Consider the following 14,162-nt stretch of genomic DNA (forward strand, 5'->3'; position numbering starts at 1 on the left):
ATTATGAGCAGCACATTGCAGTGGGAAATTGAGAAGCAGATACACTTCCTAGTTAATTCTTTGTGTTTTAGCAGTGTTGCTGAAGTGGTGAGAAATCCATGTAATTCCATAATTATCCGGAGTCATGAGCTGTTCCTGAGACATAACGAGAGTTAGTGTAAACATTTACAACAGCACCGGCTGTGAGGATGCAGAGCAGTTCAGGCAAAAGTTTCAGCTGCTTGAGTGGAACAGGAAGACGATAGCTGTACCACCTCACTAATATATCTCCTTGTATTAGATCAGGAGGGGAAGCCAGATTAAAATGACATACGGTCTTACATCAGATAGCATTTTACAATGGGCAGAATTAAAATTATTCAAATTATTAAGTACAGTTACATTAAAGGATTATTTAAAGTAAACTCTGTACTCTATGATGCTGGAGCAGTAGAGGTGGAAGCTGACAGTTATCAAAGTTGTCTTGGCACTGAGAGTATCTTTGAGCCTAAAGGCCAGACTGTCCACTAGCAAAATCCACCCCTCACGGAAATACCCATCTCTTACCCCTACCGTGACCACCACACCATCCTTATGTTTGTTGATAAAAGTGAGATAATGATACCATTTTAGAATAGCATTATTTAAATACAATATATCTATGCTGTTTGAAACAAAAATAATGCCAGTCACAAGTGAGTCAGAAGACTGAGATGGCTATAAAGTAGGCAATGCAAACACTAAGTTTACAGTGCAATTGTAAGCAGCATTTAATTTCAAAGGTTGAAAACTTTATTTATTATAAGGTATCTGTCCATATTCAACTCTGAAAATTTGGTAATGATTAACCAAAATTTTGTCACTGTGTTGTAGGTAAACACAAAACTATAAGTTAAAAGAACACTGACATTGTATAGGAGAGTTGTCGCAACATTTCTACAACAAAATGAACAGTATAACCAGATGCACATTCAATCGCTTCTCCCACTGCATTCAATGCACAACACTTGCCATCATGAGGCGGTAACTGGTGTCCCAATCCCAGTCACTTCCACAAATCTGGAACTCTCTCTGCCGCCTGTAATAGACCTGTCCGTTACATTATCCTCCACCGGAACCATGCTTTCAACTGCTGGTAAATGGGGTGACACTGCACCTGTGAGTCTGTCGGGGTCATATACTGTGTCCAATGCTCACATTGTGGCCTCTTGTACATCGGTGAGACCCGATGTAGATTGGGTGACTGCTACACCGAGCAGCTACACTCTGTCCACCAGAAAAAGCGAGATCTCCCAGTGGCCACTCATTTGAATTCCTCTTCCTGTTCCCATTCCAACGAGTAGTCCACACTCTCATTGGAGGAAGAAGGTACAGACAAGGGAAGCACAGGAGTGCTTTGAGGACTGCTTACAGGGATTCATCTACGAATCTGGATGAACATTGTTAAAACTTGTGTGGATGAGTGTGTGCCTACAAAACTTGCTGTACATTCGCAAACCAAAAGCCGTGGGTGAACCAGGAGATTTGTCAACTGCTGAGGGCTAGATATAAGTCTGGTGACCCAGGCCTGTACAAGATCAAAAGGTATGACTTGTGGAGGGAGAAGCAATTCTGAGCGAGGTTAGAGGTGACTCAGGAGCACGTCAACTCCGGCAGGGTTTGCAGGACGTTACTTCCTACAAAGTGAAACCCAGTCCCATGAATGACAGTGATGCTTTACTACCAGATGAACTCATTGCTTTCTATGCTTGATTTTGAAGGGTGAATATAACTACAGCTGTGAAGATCCTGCTGCACCCAGTGAGCCTGCTGTCTCTGTCTCAGAGGTCAATGTCAGGCTGTCTTTCAGGAGAGTGAACGAGGTGGCAGGCCCCGATGAGGTACCTGGTAAGGCTCTGAAAACTTGTACCAACCAGGTGGCGTGTATGTTAAAGGAATTCTTAGACTCTCTTTGTAACAATGAGAAGTTCCCATCTGCTTCAAAAGGGTGACAATTACACCAGTGCCCAAGAAGAGTAGTGTGAGTTGCCTTAATGACTATTGTTCAGTCTCACTCACATCTACGATGATGAAATGCTTTGAGAGGTTGGTCATCGCCAGAGTCAACTCCTGCCTCAGCAAGAACCTGGACCCACTTCAATCTGCCTATGGCCACAATAGGTCCACGGCAGATGCAATTTCAATGGCTCCTCACACAGCCTTACACCTGGACAATACAACCACCTATGTTAGAATGCTGTTCGTTTAACATATCATTCCTACAGTCCTGATTGATAAGCCTCAAAACCTTGGCCCTTGTACCTCTCTCTGCAATTGGATCAGTGACTTCCTAACTGGAAGATCTTTATCTGGGTCGATTGGTAATAATATGTCCTCATTGCTGTACACTGGCGCACTTCAGGGATGTGTGCTTAGTCCACTGCTTTACGCGCTCTACACCTATGTATGTGCATCTAGGCATAGTTCAAATGCCATCCCTCTATAAACTTGCTGATGATACAACCATTGTTGCTAGAACCTCAGCTGGAGATGAAAGTGTGTACCGGATTGAGATATACCAGCTGGTTGAGTGGTGTCACAACAACCTTATACTCAACATCAGTAAGAACAAAGAGCTGATTGTGGACTTCTGAAGCAGTAAGGACAAGAGAACGCAAACTAATCCTCGTTGAGGGATCAGAATTGCAGAGAGTGTGTAATTTCAAGTTCTTGGGTGTCAAGATCTCTGAGGACCTAACCTGGTCCCAATATATTGAAGCAGCTATAAAGAAGCCAAGACAGGGGCTATGCTCTATTAAGCATTTGAAGAGATTTGGTTTGTCACCTAAAACACTTGAAAATTTATATGGATGTACAGTGAAGAGCACGTTAACAGAATGAAGGGGGACCTACTGTACAGGATTGAGAAAAGTGACAGAAAGTTGTAAAATAGGTCACCTGCATGTTGCGTACTAACCTGCGTAGTATACAAGACATCCTCAAGGAGCAGTGCTTCAGAAAGGTGGCATCCATTATTAAGGACCCCCACCACCCAGGATATCCTCTGTTCTAATAGTTCTGTTTTGGCAGATAGTAGGTACCAAAATCTGAAGACACAAACTCAGCGATTCAGGAGCAGTTTCTTCCCTTGGGCAATCATTATTTCTGTTTTTGTGCTGTTGTTCATTTAACTAATTAATATACATATATATACTTACTGTAAACAATTTACTTTTTTTGATATTGTCATGTATTGCATTGTACTGCTGCCCTATTTTAGCAAATTTTATGACATATGCCAGCACTTAAAAGTAAATCTGATTCCAATTCTGATTCTAATACCTCTACTTCCTTTGGAGGGACATTTTTGTCATGTCCCCATCAACCCAGACCAATTTTTACCAAAAGCATTCTATCTGGATAAATAATGGCTTGGTCTGGCAATTGCTGTGAATGTGTCCATAAGAAACCATGGAGAGCTGTGTACACAGCTCAGTACATCACAGAAACCAGCCTCCCCTCTGTGGACTCTGTCTACACTACTTGCAGCCTCAGTAAAGAGTGAGCATAATCACAGACCCCACCCGTCCCACACATTCTCTCTTCTCTCCTCTCCTAATTGACAGGAGATACAAAAGCCTGAAAGCACATACCAGCAGGGTCAAGGACAGCTTCTATTCCGCTGTTATCAGTCTCCTGAATGGACCTCTTATATTCCTGACCTCGCATCTACTTTGTTATGAACTTTCACTTTATTGTTTACTGACACTGCACTTTCTCTGTAGCTTTTACACTTTATTCTGCATTGTTACTGTTTTACTTCATTCCTCCTCAATGCAGTGTGTAATGATGTGATCGATATGAACAGCAGAACAAGACAAACCTTTCAGTGTATCTTGATAAACCAATTCCAGTTACAGAGAAAGTTCAGTGCTGACAGGCCATAAGGTGCAAGGCTACAATGAGGTAGATTATGCTGTGTCTGTATTTCTTAATAACAGAATGCAGAATAAGGTATAATGGCTGCAGATAAAGTACAGAGCAAATAAATAATGCAGTACCAGATCATAACAAGGTAGATTGTCAGCTCCAGATTCAATTATATTGTACTCAGGGAAAAATTTGATCATATTATAAGAGTGGAGTAGAAGCTGTCCATGTTCCTGGTGGGATGTGTTTCAGGCTGGGTCTCTTCTGCTCAATGAAAGAAGGAAGAATCTCCGTCCTTCTGCCCATATCCCTTCACACCTTGACTAATCAAGAATCTATTAACCTGTCTTAAATATGCCTAAAGAACTGGCCTCCACAGCCATCTGTGGCAATGAATTCCACAGATTCAGCACTCTCTGGCTAAAGGAATTCCCCCTGATCATGTGGTTTGCTGACTGACTTTAAAGGTCTGAATATCAGTTCAACAACTAAATAGGAACCGAGGGGTTTGGAGGGGTATATTGTTGAGTTATACTCACTGTTTCTCTCACTTTCATTATCATTTCAGTCAATTCCTCAACTCCCAATGTCCTACCATTCCTCATCAGATTGACTGGAGATTTGGAGAAGACTTGTGTTCTGGTAGATTTTACTGTATCTAGACAAATATCAAAGACCAGGAATAGTTTGCAAAATTGACAAGCAGCTGGTTGAGTTGATTTCTAAACAGACAACAGAGGTTTTCATGCAATTGTGCAAAGGTATTTACGGGGCTATTTCATCTTCCACAGTCTAGTCACAGAGTTGTAAAATCTCATTCCCTGCAACTATTCCAGTAAATCTCCTCTGTGCCCACTCAGAACCTTTATTTCACTTCCATGTGCAGTGATCTGGACCCAACACACCAAGTGCAGACAAAGGGATAGAGTTAATTTTGCAAATTCGGTGCCGGATTCTCCTCAGTTCAGCACTGAGTGTAGAGGCGGGGAGGAAGTAACAGTGAAACAGGAAGGCTGCTGGAAACTGGACTCACACAACAACACACACACAGCTCAGGGTGGAATTCTCTTTATTATTGGCTGAGAGACTAAATGAGTACAGTCTCCACAGACAGTGAGAGCAGCTGCAAAGAAATCATGCACTGAATCCACCGATGGAAATGCTGAGTGGATAGTTCTGAAACATAGAAACACAGAAAATAGGTGCAGGAATAGGCCATTGGGCCCTTCGAGCCTGCACCGCCATTCGGTATGATCATGGCTGATCATCCAAGAGAACCCTGTGCCTGCCTTCTCTCCATACCCCCTGATCCCTTTAGCCACAAGGGCCATATCTAACTCCCTCAATTCATTCCTCCTTCTGGAGTCTTCTAAATTCAGCAAAATTTGTAGGCACAAACAAAACCAAGTTTCAGGGCAAATCATTCCAGTATGGGTTACCTTGAAACAGAGGAAAGGAATCCAACATTGACCTGTTAATCCACAAGCATAATATTGCAGATGCTGAAAATAATCGGTTGACCAGGCAACGAGTATGAAGAGAGAAGCAGGAAGGTCATTACCGGAAACATTATCTCTATTTCTTTCTCCACAGATATGGCTCATCTGCTGAGTGATTCTAGCATTTTTCATTTTCTGTTTATTCTAAATGATTCCTCTTTTAGAATCAGAGTCCATGAGCTATGAGTTTTTCCTGACCTTGATCCATCTGTTTGCCTTGTAAGTGAAGGGAGTCACTTCCTGTTCTGGTCCATGTTCAGTCAGACTGTGTGTTGCTGAAATGTGATTTTTGCAATATTAACTGGGGACTTGGACTGTGGCTGAGTTCACCCTGGGCTGGACAACATGCCTGCCACATTAGAGATAAACTGTGTCCTCACTACTTCATGGACCTCCTAATAGGAGCAGAATGTGCAATCTCTGGAATGTAGAAGGTGAACATTATATTTCTCTTTTCAATTTCAATCAGAAAAGTTGTTATTCCTTTATATTATGAGGAGGAAACCGGAGGCCCATGAACCTGTCCTCATCAGGGGATCAGATGTGGACAAGGTCAGTAACTTTATTTTCCTCGGCATTACTATTTCAAAGGATGAGTGTCGCATCCAGCACTTAAATTTCATTATAAAGAAGGCATGGCAGCCCCTTGACTGTCTTGGAAGTTTATGAACATTCGGCATGTCATTTAAAAATCCGTCAAACTTCTCCCACCAATGCCCTTGAACGAAATACCCAACAAAATGTAATGGAAAAGTGTACAGTCATGCTCTGGGCTGAACCCCTTTGGCAGGACAGTAAATTTGGGCAGGGTTTCAGCCTGGAATGTCGACTGTACTGCTGCCTGGCATGCTGATTTCCTCCAGCATTTTGTGTGTGTTGCTCATACTCTCTTCTTGCTGCTGCCATCACGAAGGAGATACAAGAGCCTCAGGACCCACACCATCAGGAACAGTTATTACCCCTCAACCATCATGCTCCAGAACCAGACTAGATAACCTCATTCACCCCAACACTGAACTGATACCAAAAGCCATGGAATCACTTTCAAGGGCACTATAACTCATATTCCAATATTATTTACTACTTAATGATTACTACATTACAATTCGCTTCCTTGTCTCTTCTGTAGTTGCACAGTTCATTGTCTCTTGCACATTAGTTCTTTGCCCATCTTTGATGATAGTTTTTTTAATTGTTTCTATTGTGTTTATTTGTATTCACTGTAAATGCCCACAAGCAAATGATATTAAATTTACTTTGAACTTTGTACTTTGAGTCCCTTTATCGGCAGTGACACAAACCTGATATTACGTTCCTTGTAAATTACTCCACCTGCAAGGTCACACACAGTTGAATCTGACTAAGGGTTTTCAATGTGAACTATTCTCTCTGTTGCTCTCTCCATAGTTGCTGCCTGACCTGCTGAGTATTAGTGAAAATGCAGGTTTTATCTCAGATGCCCAGCATGGGAATTGTCTTTTTTCATCTTCATACACGGACTGTTCCCCTGATCCTACATTACATCTCATTTATCCTCCTCTAACTGCTGGGCAATGGGCCCAGTTCTGCTGAGTATGGGGTTGGTTCATTCCACAGGCCTCTTCAATACTGTGTCTGAAATGGACTTCAAAGAAAATAATGTTTCTCTCACTGTTACTCTTACTTGAATGATGAATGTGAACACAGTCTTCGTTACCTTTGTAATCATCAGGCTGACCTCAGGCCATCTTGTATAAGTGTAGGAAGTTCCATCACTCCATGTAAAATTCCCTTCCTGTGGGATATAAATCAGTGATTATTTCTGTGGGAACGCTGAGTAACCTGTCACTTAATGGTACAGGGAGGAGCTGGACCTGAGTCAGAGTGAGACCAGAATATGAGCAGACAGGACAAACGGGGCAGTGGATGAGATTTTAAATGATGGACTGTCAGGGTGGGGGAAATCTCATGGAAGTAACAGAATCCTTGGAACAAAAGAAACCGGATCTGAGAGTAAAAGTCAGGGAGAAGGAGAAATGATAACTCGGACAATGAGTTATTGAGCACAAATACACAAACTGATCTCATAAACACTAGAGGGACAAACAACAGATGAACTTAAAAAGACTGCACATGAATGGACACAGACTACAAAACCAAATGTGAATTGGAGGCAGGAAAATTTGTGACTCACTTAGATCCTGTATAGAGTTCTGGTCTCCAATGTATGGATTGGGTACGGAGACACCACTGAAGGTGAGAACATATTTACAGGGAAATCACCAGAATATACTCATTTATTCATTCTCTTCCCCCTCTCTCTCACTACCTGCTGTAATTTGAGAGCTACAGCCACAATTAACACTTGGATGGTAAAGCCAGATGATTGTGTATGGAATGACACAATTCTCCTTCAAACTGTAACGATTGAACAGGGTCAACACAGAAATGTTTCCACTTGTGATGCTGGACCATGAATTTAGGAGAGGTACAGATCAATCCAGTAGGCTCCTCAAGAGAAACCCTCTTCTCCAGACTCTTTTGGATGTGTCTCACTTGGGTCAGTGATCAGTGAGAAAAAGATGGAGAAAGTCATGAGGGAGAAAGGAAAGTCACACTGATTGTGTCAGATGAAGGAGGGTGAAAGGAGGCACATGTGGAGATGAACAGCGACATAAACATGCGTGAATTTATTTGTGGTGACTCTGGTCAGACCAGCATTTATCGTCCTTCCCTGATCATCCTGTTACCATTCAAGATGGATCTCTGGAGTCACAGTGAGGTCAGAATGGGGAAGGATGGCAGATTCCTCACCCTGAAGAAGAACAGTGAGCCGGAGGAGTTTTTACAACGGTCTGGTGGTTCCATTGTCACCATTTCTGATAGAAATATTTTACTCCAGATTTATTGCATTTTATTTACTTGGATCCAAATTTACTGGCTGCTAGGATGGGATTCAAATGTGTGTCCCTAAATCGTTAGGATACACACAGTAATTTAACCACTGCACTACCACACCACTAACTCTACATGACTTCAGGTATAGTTCTGTCTGTGAACAATGATATGACTCCAGGGGTCCATCAATATGTTAATGTAATCTACCCTCTGAAATGGTCGGAGGAGGTTGGGGAAGATTATCTTCTGGTCTGGCCAGGGTCATGACATCCTGTAGAGTAACTCATCATTATTAACTTTACCTTGAAAATGTCATTCAGGCCAATCCAAGCCCTTGGCTTTTTTTGGTCCAAGATAGAGACCATGTTAGAAATGAAAGTGTTATGTTCATCTGAGTTCACAGAAGTCAGCTGTCCACAGTATGAGTCTTGAATACAGAAGTCCTTTATATGAAAGAAATAATTTATCTGTCAGTGAGAATCAGTGTATTTCATCCCGTTATATGCCTCTCAGTAAATTGCCCAAGCTGACAGAACAAACAACAGTAGAACCGAGAAACAGGCTCTCAGATCCACAATGTTGTGATGAGTAATTTAAGCCAATAATGCTGAATTAACATAATCCCTTCTGAATGCACCTGGTCCATATCTCTTCATTCTCTGTATATTCTTCGTAAAATACTCTATTCTATCTACTGCCGCCCCTGCTGCAGAAAGCACGTTCCAAGCACCCACCATCTCTTTGTCAAAACTTGTCCCACAAAGCTCCTTTGAACTTACACTCTCTCAACTTAAATACTGTACATGCCCTCTGATTAGACACATCAACTATGGGAACATGATACCAGCTGTCTACTCTGTCTAGGCATCTCATAATTATATAAACTTCCATCAAGACTCTCCTTATCCAACATCACTCCAGAAAAAATAGCCCCAGTTGTTAAACCTCTCCTTAGAGTACATGACCACTACTGTAGGGAGCAGCTTCATAAACCTGTTCTGAATCCTGTCCAAAGCCTTCACATCCTTTCTGTAATGGGCAGACCAGGAATGAATAGAATTAGAACATAGAACAACACAGCACAATACAGGCCCTTTGGCCCACTATGTTGTGCCTACCCTTAAACTCTGTCTTCCATATAACCCCCAACCTTAAATTCCTCCATATATCTGTCTAGTAGTCTCTTAAATTTCACTAGTGTATCTGCCTCCGCCACTGACTCAAGCAGTGCATTCCATGCACCAACCACTCTGAGTAAAAAACCTTTCTCTAATATCCCCCTTGAACTTTTTACCCCTTACCTTAAAGCCATGTCCTCTTGTACTGAGCCGTGGTGCCCTGGGGAAGAGGAGTAATAAGAGAATACGCCAGTGAACTAAATGCACCTTCCGAAGATGAAGATGACAAACTAGAAGGAGGGTAAAGATGGGCAGAAAGAATGTGAATGAGAAAGAGAATGTACGTGAGAAAGAAAATGGAAGGGATTGAAGTAGATCCAGAGAGAGAAAAGGAGAAGTAAGTTGTACAGAGCTCCCAGAACCACTTCCTGCACTCTGAGAATCAACTCAGGAAACCACCATGGAGGAGGCTCTAGAAATTGATATTGTTTTTACAGCCACAAGTCTTACCTGCTGAGAAGAGAGATTTTCCCCCCTTGTTAGGAAAGATATTACCCCACAGTTTCCTTCACAGTTTTTAAATCTTTAAGTTGGAATAAGTCTTAAAATTTACTATGCTGTGGATGTGAGTAGATACACACATCCACAGCATAGGTGTATTATGCAAAATACTGTGTGTGTGTATATATATATATATATATATATATATAGAGTAAACTACATTATCTAGTACACTGTGTATAATCACTGAGTTGTATTCTATTGAGTTGGAGTTTATAATTAGAAGGAGGAGTGTGCATTTGATACTCCAATAATGTTTAGTAATCTACATATATTGGTTGATTAAGCTTTCTTCTTTATTTAAATAATTTAGTATGTTTATGTATATAGAAAAATACATTAATTACATACGCCATCAAACTAGCACTTGATACAGTTGTGCTTAGCTAAAAGAAAACTCAAGCTACCCCTGTATTTTCAGACTCTTGTGAGTAGGTAACAGTTATCTTCATGTTTCACTAGTGGTTATGAATTCTGTCTTCACTTGAGTTAAGTTTAAGCCAAGTTTGAGTTGTGCTGGTTTATCAGCAATTGACCAGCAGTGGGCGTCTGGATGTGGAAAATAACTGAGAACAGTACAGCTGCTCTGCATAATGCCAAATTAAAATAATAGTTTTCACCAGTTCCCTGTTCATTCATTTTCCTCAAATAATTTACTACAGCTTGTTGACTGTCCGAAATTAGCCCATGTTCTTCTACATGTGAGTAAATCCTACCCCCAGAATCCTCTCCAAGAGCAGTCAATCAGGATCCCACCAAGAGATTCAAAGTTCAATGTAGAAACTGTTATCAGAATATGTCAGAACATGTCACCACGCGTGTTTTTCTGCAACATGCTCAGCAAGTCTTTAGAATAGTAACTGCCAACAGGATCAATGAAAGAGCAAGCACATTGTAGACACCAAACTGCGGAAATGCTAATATAAGTAAATGGCAATAAGTAAACGAGAACAAGAAATACCAAGATAAGGAGTCCTTAATCCGAGATCATTGGATGTGGGAACATCTCAATTGATGAGTGTAGTTATCCTCTCTTCCTCAAGAGGGTGATGGTTGGGGGTAGTAACTGTTGTTGAATAAGTCCTGAGGCACTTGTACATTCTACCTGATGGCAGCGGCAAGAAAAGAGTATGACGTGGGTGATGAGGATCTTTGATATTGTGGTGAACTACATATACCTGTCTGGACACGCCCCCTGCTGAGTGCTCCTGTGGCTCCTCCCACAGACCCCGGTATAAAGGCGATTGAGGTCTGAGCCCAGCCACTTTGTCTCCAGGATGTAGAATGGTGGTCAACCACAGCTTGTTCCTTCTTCCAGTCAATAAAATTGATGCACCATCAATTACTCTGTCTGAGATGTAAAGGCGAGATATCGGCAGGCCGGGCTCAGACCTTAATCTACTTCCTGGAGACAGAGAGGCCGGGCTCAGACCTCAATCGCCTTTATACCGGAGACTGTGGGAGGAGCCACAGGAGCAGTCAGCAGGGGGCGTGTCCAGACAGGTATTTGTAGTTCACCACAGATATTGGATTCACCTTTGTCTTATCGTAAAATGTCCCAAAATATCAGAACACCCCACATTGATCTCTTTACTCCCTATCCTACTCCTCAGACAAAACAGATGAAAAGTACTCGTTTAGTACTTTGCCGATATCCCATGATTCCAGATATAAACTTCCTGCATGGTCCTACTCTCACCCTCATCATTCCCCTGTTTTTGATCTCAGTAAAACAAGAAGGCTTCACTCACAGGGCTGTCTCTAGTTCCAGACAAGAGAGGTTAATGGAGAGACAGAGGGAAATAACATCTGAGAGACGAGAGTGGGAGAGAACAAGACAGAGAGAGAAAGACAGGGAAATAGGCATAAAGGGATGAAGGGATAGTGAGAAAGAGGACAGAGATTGATACTTGAGGAATTGAGTTGAAAATACACGTGGACTAAGATGGTAACTGTCCTGTGCTATCATCAGTGGGATCAACAGTTGATCTGCCACCTGTCTTCAGGACTTTTGGCCCACTTGTGATCAAGACTCCCTCGAGGTGGTGGGCCGGCAGTGGTAAAGCACCACCTCCCACTGATGAGCTTAACAACCTGGCATCTGCCTCTGTCAGAGTTGTTGGTCACTTCCATCCAACAGATAGTCTACTCTTCAGGGGTCTATGCAGCTACCGAAGAGTTTACAAAAGATGGATACACTGTCCGACTATCTGCCCCTCTGGACGTACTTAGTTCACACCCATGATGATCCTGCCTCAGCTACAGCCCTGCTGGTTGACTTGATCTCTCTCTTTTAGTAAAGCCACTTCTGGAAAGTGAACGCAGTAAAGCCACGGCACCCTACTTCGAATGGATAGAATGAGACCTTCCAGAATAAAAAAAGGAGAAGAGAGTGCATTATATTGAGTCCTGCACTTCAGTGTGTTCACTTACTTTTTGTTGTGGTGCTTCCTTACCATCAGGTAACCAGCATGGGGAGCCAAGTCAGCCAAGTCTAAGGGTGAACACCATCTTGCTCTTCCTCCTGCTTAGTTTTGTTAAAGGGACCATTACTGAGTGAAAAAATACCAGACAGATTAAAGAGAGAGGGGGGAGGTGGTAAGGAAGAGACTAATGGGATGGAGAAAAGCAGAACCACAGACAATAGTAATTGCTTTAGCTCCGCCAACAGATTTCAAGGTAAATATGTAAGTAGTGTGATTGCGCAGCTGAGAGCAAAGTGAAAACAGAGGTGGGGTTGAACATTCCAGCACTGTCTTCACCGAAAGAGAAAGAAAATGATACTCAAACAGAACAGGCTTCCTCTGCAGCTTGGGGAGGAGAATGAGGCAAGTGAATTCCTGGAGACTGACTTGGTGAGGAGCTGTTGCTTTCCTGAGGTGTTATTCCTGAGGTGGAGACAGTGCTGGAAGTGATGACACTGAATGCTGCAGTGAGGAAATGAAAGAACATAATTTTACTCAGAGAAGGAGGCTCCAAATTAGATTGTACTCTCACTAATCAAGTCGCTCTGTGGAAGGTGAAAGGTTAGTTGCTTGCTGAGGTTGTACAGAGGTTAGAGAAGTATGTGAACTGAAGGACACTAGGAATTCCACCCATGCAACCAGAAAGTGGGAGAATCAGTGAGTGAGGACATGGCCGTGCTGACAAAGTTACCGAACTTCTGCAACTGTGGAGAGTTGTAGCTGGGAAGCTTACAACCAGCTGAGAGGATCTGGAATCACAGCAATTCCTGTAATACAGGATCCCTCTGGCTCGGGACTGAACTGTCACCATTGCTTTTAGTGTTCTGCTTTTTGTCCTTTGACTTGAACACATAACCTCATGACTCAGAGATGAGAATGGAGATCGGCAAAGAAGGGTGTCAGAAATTACAGGAGGATCTTGATCAGCTCAGTAATTGGGACGACCATCATCAAATGGCTTTCAATTCATCTCAGTGCAAAGTGTTGTACCGTGGATTCTGGTTAATTGATTCACATCAGCACCAATAAATTTTGGCTCAATTAAGCAGCTGCTCAATTAAGCAAAGTTTCATGGAAGTCATTAAAGATGTATAAAAAAGATAAAGTACTACTTTACTCAGTAACAACTGACATTGGCAGTGGCAAGAATTGAAAATCAATCTTAGAGCCGCCGTTGTCTACCAACTTCTTGTAACTGAAGCCCCCACTCCAGGCAACATCCTGGTAAATCTTTTATGTACTTGTTCTAGTTTATTAACATCTTTCCTACAACAGGGTTGCCAAAACTGAACATAGTACAGCCTCACCAATCTCTTATACAGTATAACTGCAACATAACTTCCTGACTTCTGTAATCATTGCCCTCACTGATGAAAACCAACATGCCAAATGTCTTCTTTCCTACCCAGTCTTCCTGTGAAGCTTTTTTCAGCAAACCATGCATTTGCATTCCTTGGTGTCCCTATACTGTAACAGTCCAGTGACCTAACATTCACTGTAAAAGTCCTACATTAATTTGATCTCCCAAAATGCGATATCCCACATTTATTTGGACTGAAAGCCATTTGTCAGTTCTCAGCCCACATACCTCACTGATCAAGATCTTCATGTAATTTTCCATAATTTTCTACCACACTACCTACTTTGGAATCATACACAAAGTTCTTAACCATCTTCTTTGTAGCTTCACATTCAAATTGCTTATATAAATTACAAACTATTAGGTCCCAGCACCGACACCCCTGTGACACATC

Source organism: Hypanus sabinus, chromosome 13, assembly GCF_030144855.1.
Source record: "Hypanus sabinus isolate sHypSab1 chromosome 13, sHypSab1.hap1, whole genome shotgun sequence".
Classification (NCBI taxonomy): Eukaryota; Metazoa; Chordata; class Chondrichthyes; order Myliobatiformes; family Dasyatidae; genus Hypanus; species Hypanus sabinus.